Raw genomic sequence first — 26,857 nt, 5'->3', positions numbered from 1 at the left:
ACAACCTTCTCTCTCGTGCACATACAATGTAAAAGGCTTACTGTAGTCCGGAGTACCCAACACCGGAGCAGAACACAATGCATCGCGTCATTCAGAAAAACTTTTCTGACACTCATCAGACCAAGGAAGAGGATACGGAGTATCTTTAAGAGTCAGTGCCAACAAAGGTTTCGCTAGCAGAGAAAAATTAGGGATCCATTGCCTATAATACGAGGTGATACCTAGGAAAGCACGCACTTCTCTCTGTGTGGATGGTACACTCATTTGCGCAATCACTTGAATTCGTTCTGGGGTCAACCTTCTTCCCTCCTTCGACAAGAGATGACCTAAGTAGGTTACTTCTTGGCGGCAATACTGTAACTTTGAAGGTGACACTTTATGATGACGGTCAGACAAATGTCGTAACAAAGAAAGAGTAGCTTCTTTACAAATCTTTTCGTCATCAGCAGCAACCAGAAGATCATCAACGTATTGAATAAGAGTAGCACCAGAAGGCAACACAAAATTATCAAGCTGAGTTTTCAACGCCTGACTATAGATGGAGGGACTTTCATAATAATCTTGGGGAGCTCTCTTAAACCGGAAGCTTCGTCCTCCTAAAGAGAAGCCAAAAATATCCCTACTCTCCTCAGCAATCGGAATACTAAAGAAAGCATTCTTCAAGTCGATAACAGAAAACCAGGCTGCCGAAGCAGGAATCAGAGTCAACAAAGCAGTGATATCCGGGACAACAGGAAACTGTGGCACCACAATCTTATTCACTACTCGAAGATCGATCACAAACCGGTACACAGGTTGCTGAGAAGCATCAGTATGCTTAAGGACAGGCAAAACAGGACTGTTACACACATTACCTCTCGTTTCTTCAACTACACCCTTCTCAACCAAATCATAGATAATCGCTAAAAGAGCTCTCTCGCCATCACTAGATATTTTATACTGCGGAATACGAGGTAGCCTAGCATTCTATTTGAGGGTAACAACATAGGGTGGAATCTGCAAAAGACCAACATCATTTGGACCTGTAGCCCAAAGCGTTTCAGGAAGCGAACGCAATTCCAGTGGCAGACAATCTTTAGACAAATACATTGGAGAAATCACTTTCTTACCAAGGGTAAGCTGTACTCCCGAAGGAGAACAATGCAATGTCGCATACAATCTTTTCAGCAAGTCCAAACCCAACAGATTCTCACCACAACCAGTCGTTAGAATAAGTGGAGCTTCCAATTCACAAGGACCAATGGAAAGGGACAAAGGACTAGAAACCGGATTACCAACTGGGGCGCCTGAAAATCCTACTGAAACATTGGTCAAGCCAGACAAAGGTGCGCCAGGAAGTTTAGAGTGCATAATAGAACTCTTTGTCGCACCAGTATCCAAAAGAAAAGGTTCTACCACACCTGATGTAATCACTTCAACATAAGGTCCTCTCTGATCTACTGGAACTGACACTACTCCCTCACTTTGCCCTTGGCTGTCCTAGTTATCATTATAACCAGAACTCTCACCTTCGACATAGTAATCCTCAGCATAGTACTGAGCAGACTGACCACTCGGAAGAGTCTGTCTGTCAAAATAATTCGCAGAATTCTGTAGGGGAGAGGAACACTCATTCTGGGGGATCACACCACGTTCCCTACCCCTAGGGGCTTGCTGGAAACCACCACGACCTCTCTGACCAGACACACCATTCGCACGCTGTAACAAAGCCGGGCAACTATTCTTGTAATGACCTTCCTCTCTACAATAAGCACACTGATTAGGGCCAGGAAAGAATCGCTGAACATAAGGCTCAGGCTTCTGTAACAATCTCTGAAACTGTGGAGGTTGCTGAAACTGAGGCTGATTCTGACGAGGCGGATAAGCTTGCTGCAGAAGAACTTTCGTCTTTAGATCTTTAGTTTTCTTCTCTGCTTTATCATTCTCATCTTTATCCCTATTCTCGTAATATTGTGCAGTAGCCAATATCTGGGCCGACGAAGAAACAGCCCATGAACTCTTAGAGTCCTTTAACTTATTAGAAAGTTTGGGAAGCAAATTAAACACAAATTTGTCCACGAACAACCTTTGACCATCTTCCGTACTCATGTCCTGACCACTATGATCGATAAACGTTTCTTCAAACCTCGTGAAGAAATCAGACACACTCTCGTCTTTCTTCTGCTTGCATGCTGCTAACTTATCCCAATTCACTCGTAAAGGAGGCATCATAGTTTTCATCAAATTAATAATTCTACCAGGTAATTCTGCAACTAAAGGCTCAGGTTTGGCACCTCCTACTTGCCGACCATCTGCAGCAACAATATTAGCCCATGTATCGCCTAATTCTGCCGCATGATCCTCATGACGAATCTTCGCCCACAAAGGTTGCGGAACTACATTACCCATCAACATATCGATGTCAGCTAAATTCATAATACACGCATCAACTGTCTGAGACAACTCCTTATAATAACCAGCAGGATTCTTACGAGGGTCAGGTAAGGTCTGCTTAAGAGCCAAGACCTCTGCTCTCTTCCAAGGAACATGTACCCATACTCGCTGAAAATGTGCCTCTGCGGCCTGAATACCCAAAACGACATCAGCCTGAACTGCGTATCTCCATACAGGAGGAACCTCTCTCATAGGATACTGCTTCACTTTCCTCCTAACAGAAGAATCAGGTTCATACAATGGCTGAGGCGGTAACCTAGACCTGAAAGCAAGTATCGTCTCTACGGCATCTGTAACATCGGACTCCACTATCATCCCTTTAGCAAACTCTGACTGAACATCGAGCACTTCCTGCGGAATCGGACCCAACTCATTATCTTCCCATTCCTGACGCAGAAACATACACATTACATCAAAAACATACCTTTGCTTAGGCGGTTCCCACTGAAAGAAAACATCCATAACCGCAGGCAAAGTATACCTGGAAGCATTAAAAATCCATCTACGAGCCAATAAATCCAACACTGCCCGTGCCTCGGAACTGGGAAGCTGACTACGACTCTGCTTACGTTCCGAAACAGGGGTCATATTCAATGCACCAAAAAGTGGAGACAACAAATTAGCCACAGTCTCAGTCATTCGTTTTCGAGCAGAAGGAGAAGAAGTAGGCGTAAAAACTGGAATATGAATATCTTGAGGCAAAGTAGGAATAAGAGCAGTAAGAGTCTGAGATGCAGAAGTAGAAGTAGAAGGCAAAGGAGTTTGAGGCAAAGCTGGTAGCAAAGCTTGCGACCCTAGAGTGGGTTGCGCAGTAGGAGGCAAAACCATCTGTGGAGCACCGGGTGGCTGAACAACAGCAGGAGGTTGAACAACAAAGGGTAGAACAACCGGGGGTAATGGAAGCGCAGTAGCACCCTGCACATAAGGGGGTGGCAATCTCAGTAAATGAGAGATAAAAGGATCTTTTTCAAGGTCTTCAATTACTTTCAGAGGAGAAGACGGCAAGGCCGGATAACATTTATCTATGGCCATGCAACGCTGTCTATCTGAAACTTCACTCGTACGCTCTTCTCCATCTTCCCTAAACTGCCTAGCAGCTTGTAGTATTGACATATTCTTATCTTTCTTATCTCTTTTAGCTTGCTTAATTTCTCGCTGTTTGGCTTCCTTTCGCCAGAGGCGGAAAGAGTCAAACTTTGCCGGCCGGGCTTTCTTCTTAAATAGCGCAACTTCCAGATTATCTAAAATATTTACTTCAAAACTACCATGTTGGGGCCATTGTAAGACACCATCTTTTTTAGTATAGCGGACCCACACTTCATTATAAGCAATGGGACCCACTCCGTGTTTTGAATAGAGCTCATAAGTCGGAGTTCCAACCGGAGGTATCGGACACGAATCCTCCAATCGGGAATCCCTGTTGCAACCACAACTAAACCATTTCCTAATTTCGCTAAGACCAGGCATTTTATAGCTCACTAATCTAGCTTCAAACTTCAGGGGGTTATAAATTATCGATACGCTCGTAAATATACGAGCCCCTCGGCTTCGGCTATTGCAACATCCGAATCAAAGCCAAGAACCAAAACAAAATCGTGGGAGCAACCCACTTATACTTAACCAAAATATTTGTCACGCCACCAGAAGACCGTCTATCGTCTCGCTTTACAAAGGATCAATCAAGGGTCCAAGACAGGGCGACAGTCAGGGCAGCAGTCCTTCGTAGCCGTTGGAAAGCGGGAAGCCTCGCAGAAAAGACCTTCGGTCCACGTCGACATGCAGGGGTCGATGAAGTGGCGTCCTTCCTCCAGAATTTCCTCACGTGGCTCCTCACGATCCTCAGGCTTGGACCGGTACCGCTTGATGTCGCCCAACGTTGGGCGCCAACTGAAGAACCGGGTTTTCTTAGAACCCAGCGGTGCCAGGGACACACCCGAAGTCTTCGAGTTCTCCTGTCTTAGAATACAGAGACACGGAATACTTCTGGTTGGCGTCAGAGATCAAATTTATTAGCTGCAGCTAGTAACAGTAAACCAAGCAATACAACACGGTGTACGACTCAGGAAACTGCTATTTCAATTAATTACAGATGCACACCCTCTGCGGCAAATTCTGACCAATGAAATACATATTACATACATTATTGCATTACAAGAAGCTCACTTTACATCGTACCAACCCACAAGTTAATTATTAGGAATGTCCCAAATTCAATTTCCACAAGTCGGACAAACCCATAATTGAAAGCACTACCCATGTAATGAAAAGTCGTAAGGAAAGAAACAATTCAGATGCTGATTAGGATAAGATATGTGCAAGGAAACTAAAAGTTAACAATATCCTAAACATTGATTGGAATTTCGGACAACGATCAGTTAAAGAAATTGGCTTTGTGGAAGGGTCAGTTTCAGGTGACGAGGTCAGCATCTTACAGTTCACTCGCAAGTCGAAAAGGTCAAGTTAATATGTACATGGACAACGAAGCCCATGCAACTTTGTTTGTTCGTTTACTTCCACGGCCTCTGTGAGGGCAACATAAAATGGCGTCTCAGGCAACACAAACAAAATGGAGTCCGGTCCCGAAAACCACGAAATCTCAACTATTCAGTGTGTGTTTCATTTAGGAGATGCAGACAGGAGGCGACTGCCACACAAACCAGTGTAATGTTCATAGCATGTCGTGCAAGAGGTCCGAGGACAGGCACCCACTTGGATTCTTTAACATGTAATTCCACAAGCAGTACGACCTTGCTGTGAGACGTGTTGATTCCCATGCGGGCCCATTGAACTAAGGCAATCATTAAAATAAATACATATAAAAAAATCTGTAAGCATTAAAAAGCACGCCCGCGAGTAAAACATGTAATTGAAAGAAGGTTAAAGATCCGCTTTATTTCCAGTTTTAGTGCTGAAGTGCTGCAGCAAAGGCCTTTAATTCCAACCTTAGTGACCCGACAGGAATCCCTAGCTGCCAGGTCAAATGTAAAAACACCACCCCCAAGTGACATATATGTAGCATGCCAAGACCCGTTCACTGGCGCACTAAGATTTTCAGAAGGAATTTGACTTTGCACTTAATTTCTGATTGATAGCTTCTGACCAGGGCACCAGGTACATGAGGCATACATCAAAGGGGCACAGCCAGTGTCAACACTGCACAGGAGTGACGTGTTGCCCTTCCACTACCGACCCTCACAGACCAGTGGTGTGTTCATGGATTCTGTCAGTGGTGGCGGACGCGAACCCTCTGGAGTTAAGAGAAATGCACAGAGGTGGAAGGAAGTAGGAAGCAGTGAGTAGGCGGCAGGAGCAGAGGGTCACAGGAGCAGTGACTAATCAGGAGACGCTGGAAATACCGTGACATTCGCGCCTGGTGTATCAGAGGGTTTTACCCGTTCTGTGTCTGTGAGAAAATGTGCGAGTGCCCCTGGGCCTCAATGTCTTCCGGTATGGCGAGGGCTCCTCTGCAGGCCCGTGGCAGGCTTTAGTTCTGAACTTGCAGTCCATTCCGGCCTGTGTCCTGCCTGCTGAAGTCACCCATCTCTCCTGCCCTGCTGCCTCTCCTCAACATGCAGAAGCAGTCCCCTCAACGCAGAGGCATGCGGGTGTTTTCATCTCCCCCTTCCTGACACGGTTTCAAGTTACCTTAAAATACATTCCCCCCACAAAAATGAAGTACCTTATCTAGAAGAGTGGATTGTCATGTGCTCGAATATCTGGGCCCATTTCTTCGCCTCCCCTCCGGTTTTCGCGGCAGACACAGCGAGCTACCCTGTAACAACCTCTTTGATACCAGGAGGGGGTGTCCCGGGCTAGGCAGGCCCGTGTCCTTCAGAACAGCTCATGGTTAACAGAGTAACACTTTGTATTAACTGACTACAATATTATCTGCTCTCAGTGTATCTATGCTGCTTGTTTCTCAAACTTGAAACCACAAAAGACAGTGTTGGATAGAAGCTTTAAAACTCAAGTTAATACTGTTTCTTATATTGGATAAGTCAACACAATACAGCTTAAAAAAAAATAAAAAATACATCCAAGACTTTTTTATGGGTAGAGTATTATTTGGACTGAAGATGTAGATTCTTTTTTCAGAGCTGCACCTGCTGGCATTTAAAATGGCTAGTAAAGTGCAGATATGTTGTCTGTCACCCGAGCACTGACGCAAAACGTTAGGAATTAAATGCTGTCATCATAAACAACGGAACATGTACCCCCTAAAAGCAACACCCAGATTTCCCAACGATTACTTGTGGAGAATAAAAATAAAGCATGACAATTATCCCTGGAAATAACCCCAGCAGCTACTGGGCTGTCATCCTTCCAAACCACTGAAGTGACTCCCATGTGTATATTTACTCCTCCAACCTCAGCAGCTACCGCATTTACATTCCTGGGCAGCGACTCCCACGAATGTATTTGCTGGTTTTATCACTGGGCGCAGCTTTACTAGATACAGCGGCTGCCAGTGTCTGGGGAACATTTTTCAGCTTGTCTGAGGGAACCCAGGGGCCTGTCTGTGAAGCAAGAATCTGCATTCCTCTGGTACCCCATGAATACCTTTCTCCACACAAACAGCCCTGTGCTTGGCCGGCCGCTTTACTAAAATACCAGGGGTAGCAAAAGTGTCATGGCACACCCTATGACACCCCAAAACATTAAAGGTTGGCCAGTTGTCCCGCTCTTAGCCGATCAACAACCTCCTTTTTGCTTCTAAAGAACTAGGGGAAGAAACCGAAAATCCACAAATCCACTAGAATGAGATGGAATTAAACTGGCCATGACTTGCATGTTCTCTGGTCATCAGAGCCATACCAATATTGGGCCTCTTTATGATGGCCCACGGCCGGTCCGCCAACCACGGTTGCGGCGGTCAGGAGACCGCCGACAAGCATATGGGTAGTCCAACAGCCCTATTACAATGCGACCACTGGGTTGGCAATCGCAAAGTGCACTTGAACATTACGGCACATGCTGCATCCCAGGAAAAGGGCTGCAGCACAGGACGCAGCGTTAAAGTGCACATCCGTGCACCGTGTGGCAGGCACCATGTGGTGACTGGTACATGGTGCATGGATGGTGCATGGATGTGATTTGGGACACCACATGTGCCCACAGGGTCACTTTGCAGTGCTCCACGGGGAATGGAGGCCCTGCTTTAGGCCCCCAAAGTCAGTTTCTGACAGCCTTTTTGGCATTCAGACCACCATGAAAAGGCTGTTGGAAAGGGACATCGTAATCTCGACACCCGTGCCTGCACGGGCACTGCCGCCATTCAAGGGATATGATTATGATCACCCCCGCTGATGGGATCTTAGATCCTGTCAGACGTGGCGGTCTGTCCCTTGAAAGCTGACAGTTCGACTGCATGCATCATAATGCAGCAGTCAGACCGATGGCCTGTCAGCGGTGGGACCGCCACCCACGTCCTGTCAGTGGGTGGTCCCACCGTTATCGTAATGACCCCCATTGGTACATGCCATATCACGTGGATGTAAATCCTTACATGGCCGCTTGCATGATAGCTTGCCTGACAGATGGCATGATTGTTTGTAGGACCACTTGCATGCTAGCTGGCCTCACACATTGCATGACCACTTGCATGAAAGCTTGTCTGACGGACTGCACGACCATGTGCATGACAGCTTTTGTCCTTCACCTCTTTCGCTTCCAGCACATGCATGGAAGAAACAGAAAAAAATGCTTCTCCTATACATGAGCTTGGTCCTCACACAGAGCACCTTCACCACCCCCATATACCATATTCCTTCCACAGCACCCCCACAAAGTAGTGTGCTGCCCGTCTACACGTGATTCCACGCCCAGGTAGTGATGGGAAGCATTGTATAAACACAATCACAATACACTACAATACAAATTTAATGTGGTCCTTAGAGCCTGTTTTCCTCTTTTTCGATTGCTGCTACCTTGACCCCTGAGACCAGAGGTAGCTAAGGCAGTGTCACGAGCATTGAAGGTGATGCCACGGGTAGCAGCTGCTATCCTTGGCTAGCCCTTGTTGACATCGATCCACGCGTGATTCCTGATTCTTGATTGACATCTGTGCACGTGTGATTCCTGAATTGTGATTGACATCCATGCACGTGTGATTCCTGAATTGTGATTGACATCCATGCACGTGTGATTCCTGAATTGTGAGTGACATCCGTGCACGTGTGATTCCTGAATTGTGATTGACATCCATGCACGTGTGATTCCTGAATTGTGATTGACATCCATGCACGTGTGATTCCTGAATTGTGATTGACATCCATGCACGTGTGATTCCTGAATTGTGAGTGACATCCGCGCACGTGTGATTGGAGATTGACATCTCTGCACGTGTATTTCCTGCTTTGTGATGAGTTCATATATGGTGGAGTTGGACCTTTTCTCTGGGCCCTGGGACAGTCTATGGGTACTGCGCAGTATCCATTGAGTGTCTTGTGATTTAGTACTGATGACCCAGGGCCACAGCTAATAATGCACTCCAGATGGACTACCAAGTCTCCCCTTTTGTACACTTGTATCTCCAGTGGTAGCCAGTCCAGACGTCAAGACTTATTCGGTTGGCGATGGAAAGTTCAGACCTCACATACTTCATGACAAAAGTAAAAACACTCAATTAGCTCCCTATCGATTCCGTAATACGTATCAGAAAAACAATAGACTATTTGTTGTAAATAGGAAAATGAGGGCAATTAAGATAAGCATGCTCAGATAAGTCTAAATGGTCCTATCACTTGCTCCGGTTGAGATACACTATTGTAGTGCTTATGCTGTATGGTGCAAACTGAAATAGAATAGGGCACTATAGTCTATGTTAATCTATGGGGAAAGGGGTTGAGAATTCTTAGCAGGCTTTGTGAACTCGTGAGTTTAATACATTTTTTGCTTACTTTATTCAGTCACTTGGGAAGAGGTTCCAGACTGAATGCTACAATGTAGATGGTTGTGTCTCACCTGCATGCCCTCTGCAGTAGTTTCTCAACTTCCCTGGAAACAATGTTAGAGAGCATAGGACCACATGTACAAAGCCATTTTGCGTCCGCAAACTCTGCGAGTTACAAAATCATAAAGCTTGCGACTGCAAAATTATATTTTGCTATCTGCAAACATCATTTGGCGAGTCGAAAAGGCATTTCTGACTCTCAAAATGGTTTAACAGCAGCATTCTGAATTGGAATTAGGAAGGACGTGAAAGGGGCATCTCCTCTTATTTGTGATTCAGAATGGTATGTATCAATGTTTTGAAACTTCAGTCTAGGTCGCAAACTATTAAACTGTTACTGACTTCTCTAAGAAGGCGGTAACAATTTTGCAGAGTTAAAACTGCCCCCTTTTGGGGGGAAGGGGTAATAGGCATATCTAATGCAAATTTCCCTTAAGTGACGCAAATTCCTATCTACTAATATTCTTTGATTTGCACCAAAATCTTACACCTCCTCGAATAAGGCATAACAAGGAGAAATGCTTTAATTTCTCTTTATTTTCTCAGCCTTTCATGTGTGCTGCATTGTTCCACACACAAACAAAATGGGGAAAGTCTTGAAGGATATTTTTTGCACTGGAAGGGTCCCTTCTAGTGCTTAATTTGAGCCATACGTTTCCGTTGCGTGGCACCAGCACTTTTGACAGTCTGCCACATGTGGCACTCTCTGTTTTATTTAGAAATGAGCGCTACAACAGTAGTATATTAATTCATTATACAATAAAAATGACTAATACCTGCTTCCCAAGTCATTCTTAGAGTGTTGGGCACCTGGAATAGTCAGAATTGACACATGTGTAGGAGAGTGATTGTCAGTAGTTGTGTTGATATTGTCATTGGCAGTGCTGGCATGACAAAAGGGTAGTTCGAGCTGCAGTGGCCTCCCGACGAGGACCTTGGCACGTATATATATATTTTTTTACAAATGAAGCACTTGCCCTTCCTGTACAAAACCTATGCTTTAGAGAATGCACACACACCTGCACTGTGGTGCACGGATGTGTGCATTGGCGCATGGTGGCCAAAAGTGCACCAGTGCTGGGGAAGAGAACAGATGCACCATGTATTAGTAGACTGTTTTATTCTTACTCTCTCCCTTTGATGGAAGACCGCACAACAGCTTTGGTTGCTGCACTGCCTTGCATCAAATATTTGTAAATCTGCATTTCTGTATCGATCTGAGACTGGGATTGGACAAATATAGGCTGTCTTAAGGTCAGAGATGATACCCAGCAGCACAAGGACAATGTGGGCTCACCACACTCAGAGTGCTGGAACATGTGTGTGCTCCTCCTCAACCTCTGGTGATACAGAAGCTTTTTGAGTTGGTCCCAACCAGTTGCCCAGCAGGTTCTGAAGCTTCCTTGCAACTCACTCTTTTGGGACAACCTCCACCCCGGCTTTAGTTAGGTCACGCCTGTTCTTTGTCCATGTAGGCAGAGTGAGCAGCAGATAGTGGTTTTCTGTAACCCGGAAACCCAAGCCATGAGCAGCTCCTGGGCAGGAAACATGGGAGCAGAAAGAACAAATGCTTGAGAAGTGATCCTGTGGTGCAGACAGGATGCATAATTACTCAAGGTGTCCCTTAGTGGGTATATGGAATGAACGAGTCATCTCCAGTATAAACAGAAACAAATATTGGCATAGATAATAGGTCATGATTTTGCTGGCCTTTGGCTTTATCAGTGCTTGCTTTGTTTTGTCATTGCTTTGTAAAAAGTTATTGCTGGGGAAACTATCAGGCCTTCACCTAGACATAAAAACTTTGGTTAAAAACAAAACTAGTTTTTTAATTTCCAAAAGCACACATTACCATGGTAATCCCTGTCACTGGAGGGAACTACTTTGTGAATGTGCTCCTTGTGAAAAGGCGGAATGCGTCACAGCTCAGTGAAGTTAGCCATTCTGCTGATACATTGGCCCTTGCTGCATGCTGCAGTGAGCAGACAAAAAAATTGAATAACAAACCAATGGATGACGAGAGCTGGCTGAAAGCCCCTATAAGCATATTGTATATATCATTTTAGTAAAACCAAAAGGTCTTGCCGTGATATCCTAATTAGGATGATTGTTTGCGCTTTATAAGTACCATTGACATTGACATTGACATTGGCTAATGCCAGACTTAAAAACTTAAACTATGCATACAGTTGGGAAATCGGTGTAAGTAAGTCACTAATATAGATATTGAATGTGTGAACTTTGCTCCCTGTGTTATCCTGCAGGAATGTGCTGTGGTGGACTGGACTGGATGCCCGTCCTACGAAGAGCGCCAATGTAGGATGACCGTGACTTGTTTCACGTAACTGAAACTTGTCAGTGAATATACCAACCGGTGGATGGTCATTTATGCTCATAGTGTTTGTTGGATTTTATTTATTTTCACTTTTGAGTCTTACTGTTCTTAGCCATAAATTATGGGACCAAATCACAGAAATACCCCGTCCTTGACCTTTTCTATCTAGTTATGTTTGGCTCAGAGAAAATTGTGTATTCCACAGGAGGAAAAGGGCCAAGGCAGAGAAAGATGATTACAGAGGAGAGTCATGTAATTAAATTGTTTCAAGAATGTTGCTTCAGTGGTTGAGCGGTTAAGGCATGTTATTGACTCTGATGTTCTTGCATCCATCACCTCTTTAGAGCACTGGTCCTTGTCCTGCAGGCTGCATCACAACAGCAGAAATAGCAGATAAGTTATTCGTATTTATTTAATTTTTTTTAATCTTTCAGCTGTCTTCGCACAGCTCCTTTATCAGGTATATATTTGCACGTAAAGCATTTTATACATAGTTGGGTAATCTGTGTGCAGACCATGCAAACCCGCCCACGTTAGATTGATTACAAAGGATGGGATGTCTTTGGGAAGCTTGTGGATTACCAGTGCGGTGGATATTTAGTTGTGAATTGCATATTGTCCAGTAATTCAGGCATGAGAAAGCGATGACTTCTAGATTTAAGTGTATGGTGTGTGTAGATGTATTTATCTATGTACTTACACGTTGATTGACACAGAGTGCTGAACACAGTGGGCAGTCCATGGAGGGATACAATCGCAGTGTAGAGTAAGGCAGCAGGAAGGCTCTGTCCCTTTGCTGGGTAGGAGGTCTCTCCTGCTTCTTCATGAATTGTAGGGATGCTGTTTCTGATCACCAGTGCATAAATGAAGAAGGCCTGCCTTCTGTTTTTTTCCTTTCTTGCACATATCGTTCGCCAGTCTGGTGATGTCCTGGGCCATGTTGTGATCCTGTTTACCAAAAGTGTTTAGTTTAGTCATGTAGGTGGGGTGTTATTCTTGATAGTATTATAGGTGCTAAAACTGGTCTTGAAGTTGATGCAGACCTGGAGGGGAACAAGGGTAGGTTTCCAATATTCCGGTAATATTGCTGAATTTCTTCAGACCCTTGATTTGCTTTGCTTCTTTCAGGAGTGCTAAGGTCCTATTTGGGAAACCAACGAGTAGGGCATTGTCTCCATTGAGATGGTAGCAGACCAAGGCATGCACTACCTCTGAAGACACCTTCCAGAACAAAGGACATTACCATATTCAACAAGATAACAGCATTGGTCCCACCAGTAAGCCTACACCCAAGCTGAAGAAGTCCCAGCTTGAGAGGGCAAGCTCTGATAAGTGTGTCTCTGCCAACCTCATGCTGCTTGGCTTCACTAGCACAATGATTGGAGCTGCCATATGCCCCTTACACACTTCACCCAATGTTCATATAGACCATATTACAATGATACATTCTCTTAACCAGGCACACCCAGCACTGTATTCTTCTACGTGACTTACCCTCTTCACACACATCTGCATTACCATCATGCTTATGCACAGTACCAGCATACCCTAGCAATGCAATGCAGCCATTTTTTTAAAAAGAGCTTCATACTAGCCGGCTGCTGTTTCTAAACATTGTAAATAAGAGATTTCAGTGACCCAGTTCATGATATGCAATTTACCCTCCACTAAAGGAAGGATGGCTGTTTAAGGTTCACTGCCCTGCATTTGCAGTGATCAACATTCAGCGCACTGATCCTGGTTAAGGGTACATTGTGTGCTACATCCTTTATGACACATGGTTAACCCCACTTCAGTGCACTGCCAACATTCAGGTTTCCTTCTGACAGTGCAGCTGACAGGTGAATCCTACCGTCTTCAGTGAACCACACAGGCTGCTGCTATGACTGATTCCTTCGCTTCCATGGACAACTTCATCAAACCAAGCACATATAGGTTAAACCCAAATAGAACTCCGGTTGCAGAACTATTAGGCAGGATTAGCAACAATGACATCAGACTAAATTAGCAAATTATCAGTTGTAGACCTACTGACCCCCAGACTAAGGGGCATATCAACAAGGGCCTTATCTCTGCTTTTAAAACTATCGCCCTATTTACAAGTGGGTGCTAACATGCATTAGCGCATATTAGCACCTGTTTTCACGACGCCTCGTACTGCATGTAAATTATCGCTGATGTACACATCAAGATATTTACAAGGAGGCCCACGCATTTTAACAGATGTTAGTTTTTGGTGAAAAACACGGTTTTCGCCTAAAACTAACGTCTGCTAAAATGCTGACTTACGTATACTTAACATTGGGGGTGGATTTTGCATATACGACCGATAAAGTTATCGGCGTTTTCCAAAACCAGCGATGTTCCATGGAAAACACTGCTATCGCTGGAATAATTATCGCCATTGCGCTATGCATTGGTAATACTGAGCTAGCATGGCGATAATTTCACGTTAAGCGCGGCCAACGATAATTATTGCTGCCGCTTGATAATATGCCCCAATATACATTGTAATGACCACGGACAAGGTTGATAACTGCCATTTCAGGCAGGATTAGCAATAATAACCAGATCAATCACGTGTTTATTAACCATGACTACTCACCCGTAAGGGTCTCAAGGCGCTGGGGAGGAGGAGAGGTGCAGGTTCCAGTCCATCAAGGAGGGGGTCTGTCGAAGAGTCAAGTTTTGAGGTTTCTCGTGAAGATGGGGAGTGATGTCTGTCTGAGGTGGAGTGGTAGGGCGTTCCACTTTCTGGCTGCAAGGAAGGAGAAGGAGCGGCATACTGATCTGGTCTTTCTGGTGCCGGGGACCACGGCGTAGGAGAGCTGGGCTGATCGTAAGGTCCACGCACCTTTGGGGTGCCTGGCATTTGAGTCAGCTGTTAAGGTATGCTGGTCCGGTGTTGTGTAGGGCTTTGTGTGAGTGGGTAAGGATCTTGAAGGTGATTCAAGTCTTGATGGGGAGCCAATAGAGCAAGTGTCTACAACGAGTAGCTCGGGAGCTACTAGTAGCTCACCAGTACCTTCAAAGTAGCTCTCAAAAATTAAGCCAAGCCCAGTATCAAATTCGTAGAGTAGGCGCCTATTAAAGAAGTCAGCACTGCTGATCTCAAGATCCTAAGAGTGACAGACAGCCAAACCTATGGCAGTAACTTATACTAAACACTCAAACACACAAAGTATCGGCCTATAGGGCCTGCCACTTAACAGTCTATATCTAACATCAATATAACTAAGCCACAAGGAGATTGACCATCTTGTATCCCTGCTTTATCAGTCACAACATGTGTGTGACCGGTGGACCACAAAACAAAAAATACAGTAGTAGCCTGAGCAGTAATGAGTGCTGACCCACCAAAGTGTGGGACTGCAGGAGTCAGAGTGAAAATGTATCAGTTGGGTGTATCAGCAGCTCAAGACCTGAGGAGAACAGGGCATGATTCAGACCAGAGAAAATGAAGAGACTCATCAGCATTTATGTGCGTCCCTAATAAACACTATTGCTTCTTGAAAGTTACGCCTGGTGTCAAGGACCACCAACTGTCTATGCTAGCCCCCATCATAAGGGTGTTATCTCTGACATAATTGTGCCCATTCCTGGCATAATAGTGCCAATGGCATAATAATGGTCATCCTTGACTATTTGGGGTATTTTTGGTCTAGTTGTGGTATACTGGCAGCCATCATTTACATCCTGGGATATTGACTGGCCTACATTTACGTATTCCTTGCGTAATAAAGGTCATGACTGATATATGGTCTCTGCCTTGACCCTTATGGTTTCAAGCCTTGGCCCAACTGTGGCCCTAGTATAATGGTGGGCATTATTGGCATAATACAGACATGTTTCTGGTCCAGGGAGGACCTGGCTTGGCAGTTCGGTCTGGACCCGTCCCATGAGGCACAGGGTCAAGACTGATTTGCATATGGCTGGGTGGCATGGTGAGCAAAAGAATGATGGATTTAACCCAGATCTCTTGACTGGGGGTGAATATATGATTCATTCAGCATTCCGTCCATCATTTGTTTGCCTAGCAGTTTTCACCCTAAGTGGGATGGTTATGCCCACACGTGGGTCCCTTGCTCACTGTGCCACTGGATTTAAGCTAGCCTGGCTGATGAAGGGTGACATACCCTGAAACCGGTCCCAGGATGCTTGTTTCTGGTCCAGGGAGGACCTGGCTTGGCAGTTCGGTCTGGACTGTTCCCATGAGGCACAGGGTAAAGACTGATTTGCATATGGCTGGGTCTAAACTGGGCTGGGAAGGTGAGCAAAAGAATAAGGGATTTAACCCATATCTCTTGACTAGGAGTGAATGTATGATTCATTCAACATTCCGTCTATCATTTGTTTGTGTGAGCATCTGTGGCACAAGACTGTAATACCTGGGTATTCAAATTAGTCTGTCCATATGAGGCATTTGTACATGGGAGTACTTGATGAAAATGAAAAGCTGATGTGATGGGACCGTGCATTTCCTAAAATCTGAAAACGGATATTCTAAAGGCAGTTTTTATTTTCAAAAATGGATTTTCTTCTGTTAAATTGAGTTTGTGTGCCCACAGTGGAAAGTGGTATTTGATAGAAAGAAGTGCACTTTCAGAAACTGATGAATAATAATTCAAGCTGAGCTGGGGAGACCTACTGCTGTATTTATATAATTTGTGCCATAGGGCATGTCTAGATTTGAATGCTACTTCATAAGTCAGGTGGAGGCATTTTATAGTGATGAATGTTTTCCTGGCATTTCTGATGGTAACCGCACCAGGAATACTTGGGAGGTAACTACTGATAATCCTGCTTAGGGTGGCCATAGCGTAGTCACTATTTTACAGTTATAAAGTTTGCTAGTAGCTCAGGAAGACTTTCCTTGAGCAGAAGTAGCTCTCACTACAGAAAAGGTTGGAGACCCCTGCAATAGAGTGTGTGCAGGTGCTGGGAGATATGGCAGTGTCTAGGCAGGTTGAGGACCAGTCTCGCGGTGGTGTTCTGGTTGCTTTGTAGCTTGCAGGTGAGGTTTTTGTTTATTCCGGCGTAGAGAGCGTTGCCGTAGTCGAGTCTGCTGGTGACGAGGGCGTGAGTGACGGTCTTTCTGTGCTCAAGGGGGATCCATTTGAAGGTCTTGCGGTGGGTAAGGAAGCAGGAAGATGCAACAGGGTTGTGATGAGTCAGGATTAGCACCCATGATGGTCAGGTAATATTACAAGAAAGAATTCTATCAGGATGAGCTAGCATCCCAGTGCTTAATTTGTGGCTGTGGTTTCTGGTGCTCGGCACCCGCACTTAATTATTAGCACTGGTTCTAGTGACAGTCCTCCTCAAGGTGGTGCTGTCTTTTTAGTTTCAGATGATCACAACAAAAGCGTTTATGTCAATATAGATTGAAAATGAATAATACCAGCCTCTCGTGCCATTATTATAACTTTGTGAGGCTTGTAATAATCTGAATTGTCACACTTGTTGGAGTGTGATGGTTAGGTGTTATGTTGGTACTGTCATTGGCAGGGTATGGGTGGTGCAGGCTGCAGTGGCCTTCCGCGAAGGGTCCTGGTACTATTTTTTTATTATATAATTTTTTTTTACAAATTAAGCACTTCAGCATCCATCGCTTCGCTCAATTCATATGAACACAAACACACTCAAACACGCCCGTACCCCCTTGCTCTAACAGTGCCTGTCACATCATGAGTGACAGGGAAGACGAAGGCCTACTTCAAGAAATACCACAGTCAGACACAGGCAGCCGACGACCTCCGAAGACGGTAACATGAAACGCCAACAAGACAAGGAAAGAAGCGATGACAACGGGAACTCTGGCTCGGCCGTGTCCCTTGACATTGACATTCCCTGCCGCAGGTCAACCGGAAGTGACCCCAGTGGCTCTCGTGGACGGATGTGAACTGTAACTCTTTCCAGAAAGGGGGTTGGGGGTAACATCGTGAGCGACAGGGGTGAAGGCAGGATGCTTCTTTCAGAAGAAGGCGAGGAGAAAAGAGGGCGAGAAGGAGAGAAGGAAAGGGCTGCAGACTGTGGGTGAAGTGGGAAGACACGCTTTGTTTAGGAGGGTATCTCAGGGCTTTAAGTGGGGGTAGGTCCTGCCAGATATCACTCCTGCCAGTAATGAAAAAAGCCGACTTTGAAACGGGTGCCTATCTGGCTCTATATTCATGACCTTAAGGCTACTGAACAAAACATTAATCGATTTCCGAACCCTGACTGCAAAAGCACTTAAGGCATTCCACGGCAGGTGGAAGCCCAGTTTACATTTCACGTTTTCATTAATCTTGTTTCCCTGAGAGTATCGGCTTCTTCAGGATGCTGTAGTGTGTTTAATCCCCTATATGACCCTTGCATAGTGTACAGTTTCAACTGATTCGCCTCCAGGTGTCTGAGCCAGTTCAGGTTGTGGGGTGGTCTTTACGCACAGTTGAGACCTCCGAAGTTGAGGCACCAGGCAGTGCGAGATTCTCACAGTACCGGTCAGCGGTTCAAAAAGTGTGTAAATTACATGAGCATCCAGTTATTGGCCTCCAGCAGAGCGCAGATAGCCACGGTGCATCCAAGCCAGTTTTATTTATGGGAAAGTGTCAGATATACAGATGGAAAATTTCAGAAAGATGTGGGGAGAAAATGGGCATAAGTGACTGCTAGAGAGACTGTGGAAGAAAGTAGGTGTGAAAGGGAGAGTCTGAGACACTCCTAAGGTCACGACCCCTTTCAAAGACCTAAGTAATGTTTCATTCATAATCTCATATTTAAGAATTGAAACATATTTAATTCTAATTATTCACAAGAAAATCGTTATTGTTCATTTATCTGGTACAGTTAAGAAACACCGTCAAAGGCAATGAGTCTGGCTTGTGTTAGGTATATGTGTTTGCTGCTGTGTGGCATGCCTGGATGCAATAACAGAAAACTCACAGAAAGGCACCCAACTACTGGTTACGTTGTATGCAGTCTGTGTGTTAATGAAATATTGTCTTACAGGGATCTGGATCAGCTTTGGGGAAGAGACAGTATAGGCCTGCTTTAACAATAGAAAACAACTGGAAGCAACATAAGGATCTCCATGTCAAAAGCAGTAGTCACATATCTATCTAAATAAACTACAAATCTATGATCTGCGTGTAACACAATATGCTTTGCAGCATGCACATTGACACTTTATGCTACTTTAAGTTAAAATTGTGACTGAACTAAACACAGAACTATCCCAGACCTGTATTAAAAAAGTGCTGTAGTAGAACAGGATCCATAGATATAGATGTTGGAGAGCTAGTAGGGGAAGGGGGATCTTTCTTGACACATTTTCCTGTTGCTGATGATGATGCAGATTAGAGACTGGTTTAGGCGCAATTCGTGTAGTAGCAGGAGTAGCCCCACTTGTGCCAGAGGAAACGGAGTTGGAATCAATCTCTTCCATGTTTTCTTGTAGAATATTGAAAGGATTATTGTCAACCAGAGTAGCAGGATCGAGAGAAGAGGTTGCACCACCGATAGCTTGTGCTTTCGCCATAAAACCGTACACTAATAATGCTCACACCCTCGTAAATATAGCAAAATGTTGATTTATAATGTTGAGATTCTTGGAGAAGAGTTGGATGGTGCCAAAAAGGGAGAGGTAACTTTTGGAAAAAAGTTAAGCAAACCAACGAAAGTCCCAAGACATCAAAACTAGGTGGACTAGCCTCATACGTTCCACAAGCGTTGAGTAGAGAGACAGCATTCACACAAAAGAGTCTCAGTTAAGTAAGACGGAGCCATTTCATAAACAGTCAACAATATAACATCCCAAAGCTGCCTTGTAGGGAAGTCTCAGACTGAAGAATAAGGGCGCTCTTCCTCAACAGAAAAGATCATGAAGTCCAGTATTGCCAGTAGAACTCACCAGTTTTATATTAAATAACATGAGGTTAAAGTTAATATTTTCCAAGACTCCAGAAACATAGTAATGCATTGAAAATGGTAAATCAGTAAAAAAATAACCTAAATAAGACAAAACGGCAAGGATGAGAAGCAGCCAGCCATGAAGCAGGGGGAGCACACATTTGTCAGGATTGGTACAACCGCCAGGCACAGAACAAAAAAGTCGAGCGAGAACAGTGCTCAAAATACTGACTGAAACGAAGTCAGCGAGAAAGAAAAAAAGCAAAACGCTCACCCCCGCTAAGCAGGAATGCCGCAATGGCACAGGACAGCTTAATTTCAACTCGCTGTCACTGTGGCAGCGAAACATCAAGCAGCGACGTCCCAAAAAATGCCTCCTTTCGCAGCACCGCCACGGAGCCTCAAGGAGCGGCGGCCATCTTCGTAGGCGCCAAAGCCACCATCCCAGAACTGTATTAACCACCAGAGTTATCTTATCGCTAATATAATCTCTTCAGAATTGCGGGGCACACAAATATCTCTGCAACAGGTGCCTTAACCCCATAAGATATTTTAAAATAAAGCCCATTTGTGACTAATTGAGTAAGCAAGAACAGATGTAACCATCACATTTCTTTATGGGCAATTTCTTTTAAATACATGTGTATGTACACAGTCAGACTCTGCTTTTCATGCTCTGCCCCTTGTGATGGAACCCCTTTTCCTCTGCCACGCCTTTACCCCCAAATCATGGGTTCTTGAAGTACATTTTTTTCCAGTTCCATCAATGGATGTTGTGATGGGAAAGCAGAGTTAATTTTTGCTGCTTTATATAGCACAAAGTCTGCCGAATAGTATAAGAGCACTTTACATGATCACCAGTTACATTGCAGATAGATTCATTTTTGACACACAAAGACATTGAGTGAATTGCTGAGAATGACAGGATGTTGAGCTGATGCCGGGACTCAAACCTGGCTCCCTACTTATGGAGTCAGCAGCTCTTGCTGTAACACCAAACCCTTCTATGCTTGTGCTCTCCTGTGAAAGTGTAGTACTCCTTTCAAGGATGCCACAGTTGCTGTGCCCCTATAGTCAGTGCTGCTAGCTGCTTCTCTGGTCCTGTTGATAATTCCTCATTCTAAGTCCCCTGGACATTGCTGCTAGCTGCTTCTCTGGTCCCGTCAGTAATTCTGCAGTCTAAGTACTCTACGCAGTGCTGCTAGCAGCTTCTCTGGTCCCGTCAGCAATTACTCATTCTAAGTCCTCTAGACAGTGCAGCTAGCTATCTGCTACTCTGGTGCCGTCAGTAATTCCTCATTCTAAGTATTTCAGATAGTGCTGCTAGCTGCTACTCTGGTCCCGTTGTTAATTCCTTACTCTAAGTCTTCAAGACAGTACTGCTTGCTGCTATTTTCGTCCTGTTGGTAATTCCTCATTCTAAGACCTCTAGACAGTGCTACTAGCTGCGTCTCTGGTCTCATCAGTAATTCCTCATTATAAGCCCTCTTCATAGTGCAGCAGCTGCTTCTCTGGTCTCATCAGTAATTCCTCATACTAAGCCCTCTTCATAGTGCTGCAGCTGCTTCTCTGGTCTCATTGCTAATTTACACATTTTAAGCCATCTAGGCAGTACTGCAGCTTTGACTCTTTTTCCCAGTGGAGTGGTAATTCCTCATTCTTAGTTGTCTTGACAGTGCGGCTAGCTGCATTCTAAGTCTTCTAGACAGTGCTGCTAGCTGCTTCTCTGGTCTCATTGGTAATTCCACATTCTATGTCACAGTGCTCCCGTTGTGTCTCTGGTCCCGTCGGTAATCCACACATTTTAAATCCTCTAGGCTGTGCTGCATCTGTTATAATGAAAGAGAGAGGGACTCCTTGAGACCAAATGAATAGGGTACAATAAAACAATATCAACAAGGCGAATTCCTTTGGACTATCCTATGAGAAAAATACGAACTGCTAGTCACATCTACTCATAATGGCCTAGACCACACAATCTCTAAACCACTCAACATACGCACAAGGGAGGTATAATAGTAAGCCCAAGGTCACAATCTAGAAATTTATAAAAATAGATCTATTTATTGATAATTGTATCAAAAAGAAGTACAAAAAGAAATAAGAGAGTCTCTGTGTTAGGTACTGATTAGTTGGGTCATATCATATATGAATATTACCAACCATGTGTGAGTTATATGTTGTCTTGTTTTAATTTAGTACAACAACAAACAACATTTTCTTAATATTGTTTTATATTGTTCTTAGCTTTAGAAATTATGTGTATTTCTTTTTGATACAATTATCAATAAATAGATCTATTTTTATACATTTCTAGATTGTGACCTTGGGCTTACTATTATTCCTCCCTTGTGTGTATGGTGTATGTAGAGTGGTTTAGAGATTGTGTGGTCTAGGCCATTACGAGTGGATGTGACTAGCAATTCATATTTTTCTCATAGGATAGTCCAAAGGAAATCGCCTTGTTGATATTGTGCTGCATCTGTGTCTCTGTTCCCAGTTATAGCCCTCTAGGCACTGCTGCACATTGCAATTCTGGTCCCGTAGGTAAATCCTCATTCATAGTTCTCTAGACAGAGTTGCTGGCTGCATTCTAAGTCCTCTACACAGTGCTGTTTGCTGCTTCTCTTCTCCCATCGGTAATTGCTCTGTCTAGGTCCTCTAGACAATGCTGCTACGTGCTTCTCTGGGCCACCTGTAATTTCTTATTCTAAGCAATCTAGACAATGCTACAGATGCTTCTCTGGCCCCAGTGGTAATTCCTCCTTCATAGTCCTCTAGACAGTGCTGCTAGCTGCTTCTCTGGTTCCTTCATTAACTCCGCCATTCTCTAGACAGTGTCCCTGTTCACAGTGGTAATTCCCCATTCTAAGTCCTCCAGACAGTGCTGCTAGCTGCTTCTCTGGTCCAGTCGGTAACTCCTCTATTCTAAGTACTCTAAGCCATGCTGGAGCTGTCTCTGTTCCCAGCGGGAAATTTCTTATTCTATGTCCTCTAGACAGTGCTGCAGCTGCGTCTCTAGTCCCGTCGGTAATTGCCACATTTTAAGTCCTCTAGGCAGTGCTGTAGCTTTGTCTCTGTTCCCAGTAGTAATTCCTCATTCTTTGCTCTCTAGGCACTGCTGCTAGTTGCATCTCTGGTCCAGTTGGTAAATACTCCTTCATAGTCCTCTACACGGTACTGCTAGCTGCATTCTAAGTCCTTTTGACAGTGCTGTTAGTTGCTCTCTGGTCCTGTTGGTAATTGCTCAGTCTATGTCCTCTAGACAGTGCTGCTACCTGCTTCTCTGGGCTCATCTGTAATTCTTTATTCTTAGTCCTCTAGGCAGTGCTGCAGCTGTGTCTCTGTTCACAGTGGTATTCCCCATTCTACATCTTCCAGACAGTGCTGCTAGCTGCTTCTCTGGTCCAGTTGGTAACGGCTCCATTCAAAGTACTCTAAGCAGTGCTGCAGTTGTGTCTCTGTTCCCAATGGTAATTCCCCATTATTTGGCCTGGATCACTGAAACAAAACGTGATGTCAAAAATATAGAACTACAAGAATATCGACGTAAAAATATAGAATACAAAAATATTGAATTCCTATCTCCAAACAGGTAAGTACAAAAATATCGAATCAAAAATATCGATGTAAAAAAATATAGCTAGTCAAAATATCGAATTTTTTTAAATGCTTTAAATAAATTAAAAATTAGTTAAATAATAAATATAATTAACTTAAACATACTTAAAATACTTAAATAACCTTAAAATTAATAAATAATGAATGTAAGTTAAAAAAACATACAAATTGATTTGTTAATACATATATATATATAAACATTATATTAATGAAAAATTTACAATATTTTTACCGTAGGATAGCGGAAAGGGTAAAATGTACTATTACCACTCCAGTGAGTGCAACAGTAGGGAAAGCGTTGGATAGCATAGGGGTAAAAATTACTATTCCCACTCCAGAGAGTGCAACAGTAGTGAAAGCGTTGGATAGCGGAAGAGTAAAAATGACTATTCCCACTCCAGAAAGTGTAACAGTAGGGAAAGCGTTGGATAGCGTAGGGGTAAAAATGACTATTCCCACTCCGAGCAGTGCAACAGTAAGGAAAGCATTGGATAGCATAGGGGTTAAAATTACTATTCCCACTCCAGACAGTGCAACAGTAGGGAAAGATTTGGATAGCGGGAGGGTAAAAATTACTATTCCCACTCCAGAGAGTGCAACAGTAGGGAAAGTGTTGGATAGCGTAGGGATAAAAATTACTATTCCAACTCCAGAGAGTGCAACAGTAGGGAAAGCGTTGGATAGCGGGAGGGTAAAAATTACTATTCTCACTCCAGAGAGTGCAACAGTAGGGAAAGTGTTGGATAGCGTAGGGGTAGAAATTACTATTCCCACTCCAGAGAGTGCAACAGTGGAGAAAGCGTTGGATAGCGTAGGGGTAAAAATTACTATTCCCACTCCAGAGAATGCAACAGTAAGGAAAGCGTTGGATAGCGTAGGGGTCAAAATTAATATTCCAACTCCAGAGAGTGCAACAGTAGGGAAAGCGTTGGATAGCGGGAGAGAAAAAATTACTATTCCCACTCCAGAGAGAGCAACAGTAGGGAAAGTGTTGGATAGCGTAGGGGTAAAAATCGCTATTCCCACTCCAGAGAGTGCAACAATAGGGAAAGCGTTGGATAGCGTAGGGGTAAAAATTACTATTCCCACTCCAGAGAGTGCAACAGTAGGGAAAGCATTGGATAGCGTAGGAGTAACAATTACTATTCCCACTCCAGAGAGTGCAACAGTAGGGAAAGCGTTGGATAGCGTAGGGGTAAAAATTACTATTCCCACTCCAGAGAGTACATCAGTAGGGAAAGCGTTGGATAGCGGGAGGGTAAAAATTACTATTCCCACTCCAGAGAGTGCAACAGTAGGGAAAGCGTTGGATAGCGTAGGGATAAAAATTACTATTCCCACTCCAGAAAGTGCAACAGTAGGGAAAGCGTTGGATAGCGTAGGGGTAAAAATTACTAATCCCACTCCAGAGAGTGCAACAGTAGGGAAAACGTTGGATAGCGTAGGGGTAAAAATTACTATTCCAACTCCAGAGAGTGCAACAGTAGGGAAAGCGTTGGATAGCAGGAGGGTAAAAATTACTATTCCCACTCCAGAGAGTGCAACAGTAGGGAAAGCGTTGGATAGCGTAGGGGTAAAAATTACTATTCCCACTCCAGAGAGTGCAACAGTAGGGAAAGCGTTGGATAGAGAAGGAGTACAAATTACTATTCCCACAACAGAAAGTGCAACAGTAGGGAAAGCGTTTGATAGCATGAGGGTGAAAATTACTATTCCCACTCCAGAGAGTGCAACAGTAGGGAAAGAGTTGGATAGCGTAGGGGTAAAAATTACTATTCCCACTCCAGAGAGTGCAACAGTAGGGAAAGCGTTAGATAGCGGGAGGGTAAAAATTACTATTCCCACTCCAGAGAGTGCAACAGTAGGGAAAGCGTTGGATAGCGTAGGGATAAACATTACTATTCCCAATCCAGAAAATGCAACAGTAGGGAAAGCGTTGGATAGCGTAGGGGTAAAAATTACTATTCCCACTCCAGAGACTGCAACAGTAGGGAAAGTGTTGGATAGCGTAGGAGTAAAAATGACTCTTCCCACTCCAGAGAGTGCAACAGAAGGGAAAGTAAAGATGTAATATATTAATAAAAAATAATTAAATATCAATACCAAGAAAATATTAATAAAAATAAATTACCAATTTAATATGATATAATAATTAATCAATTACAAATACAAATTAATATTAATAAATAAAAGTAATTACATATTAATACAAATTAATTACCAAATAATTAATACATTAAAAATAAATACCAATTAATAAATAAAAATGATTTACTTAGTTACAATTAAATTACTTCCCCCATTCCCCTATAAACCCAGAACCCACTACAGAAAATAAATTAATAAAATTAACTTAATAATCAATTAATAAAAAATAAATAAACAATTAAAAATGAATTAATTGGGGGCGTGGCTTGACGGGCGAAGATGGCGGTCGCAGCCTCGTAGAGCTCCCGCCTGCCCGGACGATATCCGGCTACTTATCCTGGCCCCTGAGCCCATCCCGCCATACCTTCACAGGGCGAGTGTCTGTGGCAGCGCTGAGAACCCTCCGGTGCCACGAGCGGCTTCCCTGAGCGGCCCGGCGAGGCTGCGCTGCCGGCGGAGACGTGCGGCCTGGTCTCTGACACCGAGACCGGGGCCTCGATTTTGGAGCAGCTGTGAGGTGAATTGACAGACAGGCGGACCGCGCGGCTGGCGGACAGACCCTGGGCCGCGGGAGCTCCGAGGCGCTGTAGCTGGGCGCTGGACTGTCTCGCTGCACACGGGGGAGGCGATTGGAGCGCCTCGGCCCCCTTGGAGGACACAGAGGCCTACGTGGACGCTGATAAGCCGGGGCCTCGATTTTCATGCTCCCGGGGCCGGCCGAAACCCGAGCTGACGCTGATTGAAGGAGGTGCCTATGTGACTGTGGCAACTGCAACTAACTGTGAGTGGCGCTGCGGTGCTGCCTTCAGAAGCGGTCTTTTGGGCCGTTGTGCAGGTTGGTGTGCTGGAACTGCTTGGGGCTGCCTGCGGACTGTCTGGAACCTCCCCAAGTCCATTGTTGGTGTGGCCGGCTGTGGGGCTGTGAGGGACGCCCGGAGACCCACGAGGGCCGCAGGGTCCGGAGCGGTCCACGGAGCAACTGATGAGGAGGGGGCGGACTGGCGACCGGCCTACATTTGATCCGTGACGCTGCCCGGGCTTGGCTGGGAACCGATTCAACTCCAGTGGCCGCGGTGCCACGGACACTTTCACTTGACGGTGGAGGACCTACTGCGCTTTTCTGCTTGTGCGAATCCTTCCCATACTGTGGCCCTGAAAATACAAGCAGCCATGACCAGGAGAGGTGGTGGTCCGCCCAAGCAGGGGCCCATCGACAAATTTACAGGGCCCAGTGGAGGGTCTGGAGCAGCTGGTGGTGGAGCGGGGCCAGATAATGCGGCGCTCATGGCGGCGATCACCCAGTCCAGGGACATGCTGGACGCGAAGATTGGGGCAGTGGGCGCAGATGTGACTCTGTTGCGCCAAGACCTGCGAAATGCTGTGGTATGGATTACGGAGGCGGAATCGAGGATCTCAGTGGTGGAAGACGATGTTGGGTCCCTGAAACGCAAGATGGCGGCGATGGAACACATTCAAAA

This window comes from Lissotriton helveticus, chromosome 1_2 (assembly GCF_964261635.1).
Source record: "Lissotriton helveticus chromosome 1_2, aLisHel1.1, whole genome shotgun sequence".
Taxonomy (NCBI): Eukaryota; Metazoa; Chordata; class Amphibia; order Caudata; family Salamandridae; genus Lissotriton; species Lissotriton helveticus.
Note: the sequence above shows the minus strand (reverse complement) of the source record.